Raw genomic sequence first — 9,013 nt, 5'->3', positions numbered from 1 at the left:
ATTGAATATATAAACACCCAAACACGGACAGAAAAAAATACGATATTTTCCGCAGAGCAGATATAAAAAATAGGTAATTTAAAAGTGTTATCTCCCTAGTCAGACATGCAGTAAAACAAATTTTGAAATTATATTTTGGCGCAACATTAAATTATATTGATAAAAACAAAGAAGGCAGAGACACTGAATAATACCAAGTACAATGGTTTTTGTCGACGAACATAAGTAGTTAAATTAGGCAATTTAAAATTATTTATTACTGAAATAAACACTTAGATTAAATAGATAATTACCGAAGTGAAATATGGCTGTTTGATTACTTTTTCTCGAATACATTATGATGCAAATAAAAACATAAAATACATGTACGCATTGTTTAGACTGTAAGGCTTACATAATAGTAAGGCTTACATAGGTAGTTTCAATTTTTTCCGCAGAGCGAACGAAGTTAAGATACATTTGAAGTGAAATTTTTATAAATCATGAAATTTTATTGAAAATAAAAAAGTTTACACTTTCAAAAAAATGGATTGCACATTGAATTGATATACATTAAATTACATTCTAATTTTACAATATGAATTAAAAAATATTAATGAAATGGAATATAATGGATAGTTTAAAAAACTGAAACACTTACAACTGTGAACAATATAAATGAATTCGTACACATTCCGATACATAAGTCACCAACTGCATTAGCCAGCGGAAAGCCATGTAGGAAGCATCTAGTTCACCGGGTTTTACATTTTGAAACCATCAATGTAGCTTGCAAGAAATCAAAGAAGTCGGCTAGTTCTGTGAATGAAAAATTAGCAGGAAAAACTGCCGAGAAAAATTTCGAAAGTTTGTTTGAAATCACCATGGAAACCTCGTTGAATCATGGCTGTCCGCTGTTACACCCCCTCTCCACGTTGAGGACGCAGTTGGATTTGAGGGGGACATGCACTACTCTACCATCTACTATCTACGCTACCCAAGTTCTACGATAAAAAAAACAAGCAATACTTCAGCCATCTCACAAAATGGCTTCCTCTAATGAAAACTAGATTGCACTTTCATTCACACCAAATAACATACATTCACTCCAAATATATTAAACCTTCATTCACACATAACGTAACACAAGGTCATTCGCAATATAAACAACATACCATCATTCACACATACATCGATAATAAACGCTTAATTATAATAAACAATTACTTCTCATTCACACTCAATAACGCACTCTCGCTCAAACTAAAATTACGTACTAATAATCGCACTCATTCACACTTAACATCATACCATCATTCACACGAATAAAATACCTCATTCAGACTACATAATATATATACCCTTATACTCTCGAAAAAACACACCTCATTCACACATAATAAGATCCGTCATTCACACGAAATAGTATACTTAACACACATCATATAACATTCCACATTCACACAAATTAACATACATCATTCACACGAAAAAGCATTCCTAATACGCATAATATAGTAATCCACATTCACACAAAATAACATACTTCATTCACACGAAATAATATACCCTCATTCACACGATATAGCATACACCATTCACATCATATAACATACCTCATTCACACGATATAGCATACACCATTCACATCATATAACATACCTCATTCACGCGAAAGACATACTTCATTCACACAAGAAAACATAGCTCATTTACACGAAATAGCATACGTCATTCACACGAAATAGCATACCTAATACACATCATATAATATTCATCATTCACACTAATTAACAAGCCTTATTCACTACAAATAGCATACCTCATTCATACGAAACAAAACATACCTCATTCACACGAAATAATACGCTTCACACAAAGTAACAACGCCATTCACAATTAATAGCACACATTCATTCACCATTAAGCACGTTCTCTATCGCACACTGACTCAATTACTCTCATATACAGACATATATACCAAATACCATTCTCACACACAAACTAAATCCCATTCACTCATTAAAACACAAATTAAATCAAATTATTCAAAAAATACAAGAGGCACATACAATCGAAATAGGCAAAAAATACGAAAAAAAATATAATCTAAATCTTCAGACTTCGGATCGCCGCCATTCTTCATCTCTTGAGTCTTCAAATGGGTCATATGTTCCTATCATGTCTTAAATTCTTCACTCTTCAGTTCTTCAATTCTCAATCTACACAATTTGTTTCCTTCTTCATAATTGCTGAGTTCCTGAGTCAATTCCATTGGTCAATGTAGAGGCATTCCACGTTTATTTAATCCCTAAATCTCCTTCTTCAAAGTCCATCATTGCAAGCTGCCTCTCTCTGTCCCTGTTGATAAAACAAATTATCCAATATACTCATCCATGAGATAGAAAGGTCACCTTGTACGGCACAAAGGTTATTATTCTTGATATGACCAAGTAGAAAAAAATAAGAAAGGATACGATTGAAAATAAAAAAGGATTCGACTTCCTAGATTAAGCTTTATAAATAGTGGAATAGTATATTAAAAATTAGAAAAAAAATATTCAGTGTCGTTGCTGAATATTAGATCCCAGCCAAAAGCTTATATTATCTAAAAATATTAATTTATCATCTTTGAAAACACAATTTAAACGAAGACAAGCTTAAAAAAGGATAACGAAAATTAATTGAAAATGAACTATAGTTTTTATGTAATGGGGCTTACAGGATATCTGTTAAGAAACGTAAAAAATAAATATCTCCAGGAATAAATGAAAATGCATGGTACCATTGGACGGGGAAATTCAGCGATGATATTAGATTCGCCAAGCCTTTAGGGTCCATGTGGTGAATTAGCAAATGATATTGACGTATGCAAGGATTAACTGACATTTTTAAAGCTTGAAAAAATAAATAATTTGCACTTGTCTAAGCACTTAACCACAAAAATTGGAGCGTACCTATTTGAAAAATTAATATTCACGGTTACACATCGGAAAATGTATAGAAATCAATACATTCTGACGATGAAAGTACAGAAAATTCAAATTAAATGAAAAAAGACGTATAAATAAAAGGAATGTGAGTTTACTGTTACTTTCAAATTTTACCTGTATTCTCGTGAATGGCGTAAGGGTCAATTTAATCAAATCGGATTTTGTGCACGAAAAATCGTTTCTTCCTTATGACACATGGCGTAAATCATCATTTTTGGTTCAAACCATAGTGTAAGTATATAATTACTCTATGTTCAAACTGATATGAAAAATATGGCTTTCTTGAAAATGAATATTAATTTCACTGTCCAGCCACATAGCAATTATTAATATTATTCGTTAAAAATCTCTGGAAATCCGTTATCAATGTAATGCATATTCATTTAGATTTTGTCAAAAATTGCTTGTGAGATAGGTATTATAAAATATTTTCCTCCCCAATATTTTATGAAATAATATTAATTTTTATACGTCATTTAGAGTTTCATGGTACATAGTTGTGTACCCTTCATGTGATTTAAAAATAATTTACATAGTCATACTAATTTTTAATGCATCAAATTATGTCCATTAAGTGCACCATTAAAGAATTTGACGCCAAATGAAGCCAGAATGAAATTTCTTTTCAACCACAACAAAAAATCTATTAATGGGCACCTTAAAATATCGATTCCGAAAAAAATAGACTTTTCGGCTCAGCTCTCCGTGGAAATCGATTCTCCAGATCAAATTACAATCACGAATACATTTTTCGTCATTTTACTTTCGCAAAGGTGGAAATAATACTCTCATGACTGAACGAGAATTGAGAAAAATTGAGCCGTTTAATGAAAATTCGTACTACTCATCGTTCAATGCTCATTTTCAGCAGTAATTGACTCAGCTGACAGAGTTAATACCAAACTTATGTTGGGCTGAATTTCGGATATCCGCCCTAGGTGAATGAAAAATACTGGTGTTAACGGTAAGCGTAAGGGATACTACAGAAGAGTTGAAGAAATCGGAAGAATGATTCAAATTCTTTTACTATTATTGTAATTTCATTCTAATACTCCTTTCAATGCACTCTATAAAAACGGCAAAAAATGAGGAAGTTATTAGGTCTCCGAATAAAAAACACACCATTGCCTGAAGCTATTTACGTGTCGCTACCAAGGCCCAATCAAAGCAGATCAATTGCGATGTACCACAACGAACAAGTCAAAGAAAAATAATATTACTGAATTTAACGATAATAAAATTATCCTCTCTCTTTTTTTAGAGTTATTCACATCGCACACTTTTAAAATAATCAACGGACACAGAAAAAATGTAATTGAATGGTTTTCTTACCTTTTGGCGTGATGTCACTGCATTATCACATTCCGGATTAGCGCCATTTTTTCCGACAGCGCACTGCCATAATCCTCTGCGATGACTTGCAGCTGATGAGAGAGAAACGGGAATTGAATTTACTTCCGTGGACTCACATTAACTCCATATAAATGTAATTATAATGAATGGGACGCGAGAATTGACTTTCTATTCAGCCATGCGCTAATTGTAATTGCCTATAAAGTGCATATATTACCTCTTCACGAAAATTTTAAAAGGCGATTCCTTTCGACAGAGAGGAACGAGAAGAAAAATCTAATTTTTAAAAGAATATTGAGGGATTTGTTCAGAGTGGTTAACCAAATTTTAGAATGTATGGTGATTTCTAACCTGAAGATAACTTACATTCATGTTTCAATGCTTTAAAGTAAAGTCTGTGCAAAATTAATTTTGAATTATTTCCATTGAATCTATAATTCAGCAACAGAATAAGTGTTATATACGCATAGAGAGGTATTCAAACGTATTCACAAAAAAGGTATATTCCGAAAAAAAAAACTTTTGGAAATGTTTTCGGAAAGATTCGAACTCAATCATAAGGAATTGAAATAAATCACCAATATGAATCAATCATCGGACAGATAAATGCAGCGATTGCGTATTAAAAAAGGCTTCAAAATAATAAAAAATAAAACTGATTAGACGCAGTGATCATAACGTTTCCGCGTGCTACGAGGCAAAAAGATCTTTAAACAAAAGGAATGCACTTATATGTATTATTAAGCTCAGAGAATATAAGATGTATTTAACAGACACAGAAAAGACAAAAAATGAAGTAGCTATTCTAAATAATATAATGTGCATCAATAATTTGAAAAATATAAACTCAATCGGATGCAGTAAATTTAATAATAAAAGCTTAACAAAACGTACTGAACAATCCATTCCATTTTAAATCCATTTTAAATTCATTATCAAACTGAGGTTCTAAACTTATTATGTTCATAGGAGACATTGTAACATCTACTCGTCCACAAAACATAATTACATAAACCTAACGATGCGATGAAATATAAAAACCAAAACAGCATCCAAGACATCAATGGCGAAATATATTTAAAAATTTATTCTTACCGATTTCCATGTAAGGAATATCCTGGCTGATTTTTCTTCAGTACCTGCTTCAGTAAACTGATTATCTCATTCTTCAGATGTCTTCATATCTTCGGCCACTGGAATATCTTCAGCCTAAGGAGAAAGCGGGTTAGTGCATACAAGGAAAATAAATCACCCTTCCCCCGAGGAATCGCATACACCCCAATGCAATGCACGGGAAGTCATCGTGACACAAGGAGGAAATTACCACTTTTCCATCCAAGTGACACAGTTTCATCCCCGTACACTGCAATGGTTTACAGCGCATGCGAACCCTCGGTTCGACACAAAAAAAACTAAAATTAACGCCAGCTAAAAATCCTAGCCTTACTCGACGCAATGATTCATAGCCATAATGGCCCAAAAGCTAACCTAGTTTTGAAGCTGGGGTCCTCTTCATGTGAAGTTCTGATGACCTAGACCCTGGGGAGAGAGGGAGAGAATACATACAAGGAAAATAAATGACCCTTCCCCCGAGGAATCGCATACGCCCCAATGCAATGCACGGGAAGTCACCGTGACACAAGGAGGAAATTACCACTTTTCCATCCAAGCGACACAGTTCCATCCCCGTACACTGAAATGGTTTACAGCGCATGCCAAACCTCGGTTCGACACAAAAAAAACTAAAATTAACGCAAGCTAAAAATCCTAGCCTTACTCGACGCAATGATTCATAGCCATAATGGCCCAAAAGCTAACCTAGTTTTGAAGCTGGGGTCCTCTTCGCGTGAAGTTCTGATGACCTAGACCCTGGGGAGAGAGGGAGAGAATACATACAAGGAAAATAAATGGCCCTTCCCCCGAGGAATCGCATACGCCCCAATGCAATGCACGGGAAGTCACCGTGACACAAGGAGGAAATTACCACTTTTCCATCCAAGCGACACAGTTCCATCCCCGTACACTGAAATGGTTTACAGCGCATGCCAAACCTCGGTTCGACACAAAAAAAACTAAAATTAACGCAAGCTAAAAATCCTAGCCTTACTCGACGCAATGATTCATAGCCATAATGGCCCAAAAGCTAACCTAGTTTTGAAGCTGGGGTCCTCTTCACGTGAAGTTCTGATGACCTAGACCCTGGGGAGAGAGGGAGAGAATACATACAAGGAAAATAAATGACCCTTCCCCCGAGGAATCGCATACGCCCCAATGCAATGCACGGGAAGTCACCGTGACACAAGGAGGAAATTACCACTTTTCCATACAAGTGACACGGTTTCATCCCCGTGTAATGCAATGGTTCACAGCGCATGCAATACCTCGGTTCGACACCAAAAAAAACTAAAATTAACGCAAGCTAAAAATCCTAGCCTTATTCGACGCAAAGATCACGGCCCTAAAGGCCCAAAAGCTAATCTAATTCACTTGCTTTCTTCTTAATGTGGTCCTCTTCTCTTGTTGTCTTCTTTCTTCTCCTCCCAAGTTTGGAGGACACAGAAATCGCACTCGTATCTTTTCGCCGTTCATTCGATCAAAACGCAATTTTCGCTCAAGCGCGCAACGCATCGTATAAAACGCAACGTTCACACGCATATCGGGTCGCTAGTTTTCTTCGAGGTCTCATTGCTGTCTTTTCTCTACTACATCTTCCTGTAACAGAGCTGGTTAGTGCACATGAACATGAAGTACAAGTATGCAAGTCACCCAAAAAATGCATCACAAAACAAAAAAATCATAATAACCCACTAAAAATTAATAAACATGGTACCTTTTTGCATGCCAACTTAAATTTTGTATTTTTGTCTTTTTCCGTCTACACTTTTCTACCTTTTGGTATTTTTGGCGCCTTTTGTAAATGTGAATTTTTTCACCATGGTCTTGTGCGAATTTTCTGTTCGCGAGAATTCTCATCCTAAAGACTCATTTATTTTATGAGTCCATAACCATATAATAACGTCATCGGATCCGATTTTACCAATAGATTAATGCAACTCATACCCTATCACACCAGTTCGTCCCTCTCATTACAAATATCAAAGAGAGGCCATATTGAAACCTTCATACTTTGATATGTACCTCATCCTGTAATGGAGCTGGTTAGTGCACATTTATATAAAATACACATTCGATGTCACCCAAAAAATACATTACAAAACAAAGAAACCATAATCACACGCAAAAACATGCTTAACTTTTATGTACCTTTATGCCTGCCTACTTAGGTTTTGTATTTTAGGCCTATTTTTTGCCAATTTTGATACCTTTTGTATTTATGGCGCCTTTTTAATATTTCACTCTTTTCACCATGTGTGAACTTTCCGTCCACGAGAATTCTCATAATAAGACCCATTCACTATATGGGTCTATAACCATATAATAACCTCATCGGATCCGATTTTTTACCAAGAGCTGAATTCAACTCATACCTCATAATACCAAGTCGTCCCTCTTGAATTACACTCATCAAAAAGAGAGACTTCATTTTACCATCATACCGCGGTACATATAACAGTGCTAATTAGCTTTTCTTCCGATGAACTCTGTTGGGAAAGACACAGTATATTAACAGCATGAAAGAGAAATCACTGAATTGTATTAAAAACCTCAGCTATAAAAGGCCTTCTGCTCATCACTGAAAACCATCCACTTGATAGGAGATCCATCAGCCGCAAACACGACTTCCGTAGTCATAGAAACACCTTGTATCTTATTCCTTGTGTCAGTTTCCTTAATACTTAAGATAACCACACGAAATCTTTACTCCTGGTAAACGGCTGTCTTTGCCCACCCTGAAATAAATAAAAATGATATTGTAATTTTGAAGTTTATTTGTAAACTATCCGTAAATATCAATATTAATCAACACATTTAAGTTATATGCCAAATGTTTATTGCCATTTCATGCTAGTTAGTTACATATCAATTTGTTTTCAATATTTGATATGTGTTCTCGTAATTTTAATTAGGTAACAAAACAGATTGTTGTAATCCATCAAACGATGGAAAAAGTCAGCACCACGCGTTCAAAGTCCCCTTGGATAAATATTTCATCTGTTGGCTGGTTACCATTCAATTTTTAACAAAACTTGTAATGAATTGCGGTAGTAATAGATTAATTGCACAAATTTTAACAATTGTTGTGTAAGGTTTCTTAGGGAATATAGAGGTTAATACTATGATTTGTAAAAAATAATATTACCGTAAGTATTTAAAGAGGGTTTAAAATTCGGGTTTGCGAGTTGGTGCAAGATTTTACTTTAGAATCACAATGTAGAAGCTTCATAGATCGACGTGGTATAAGTAACTTGGCGGAAGTCGGCGGAAGTATCTACTTTATCTCTACGTTTGTGTAAAAAATTGGCTGAAAAAATGCTCCACCATTTTGTTATAAATCCATGGATATTGATGAAACAAAATCTTTGCAAACCCTCCAAACGGAAAATAAAGGAGTTTAAATTAAGATGGTATAACATTTTTGTCTATAATAATATTAATTAAAAACCACTGCATGAGAATAAATTAAGCTCTTTCAGAAAAAAATCGAGAGTGGTCGTTTTTCGGTAAATTTGTTCAACTTTTGCCTCAATTAAATTGTTTAAGTGAAGGAACAAGGAAGAAATAATCTT

General features: G+C 34.6%; 1 long non-coding RNA gene across 1 annotated transcript; it reads right to left on the bottom strand.

The window, feature by feature from the left end:
- Positions 1-2,299: 2,299 nt before the first annotated feature.
- Positions 2,300-5,460, bottom strand: LOC124165203. Its single transcript, XR_006866169.1, has 3 exons — positions 5,421-5,460; positions 4,305-4,396; positions 2,300-2,340 (listed from the first exon to the last, which is right to left on the bottom strand). It is a non-coding gene; the product is annotated as an uncharacterized LOC124165203 (long non-coding RNA).
- Between the last annotated feature and the right edge of the window lie 3,553 nt (positions 5,461-9,013).

The sequence above is a fragment of the Ischnura elegans genome, chromosome 9 (genome assembly GCF_921293095.1).
Source record: "Ischnura elegans chromosome 9, ioIscEleg1.1, whole genome shotgun sequence".
NCBI lineage: Eukaryota > Metazoa > Arthropoda > Insecta > Odonata > Coenagrionidae > Ischnura > Ischnura elegans.
The sequence above is the reverse complement of the archived record's forward strand: the minus strand, read 5'-3'. Positions and strand labels throughout refer to the sequence as shown.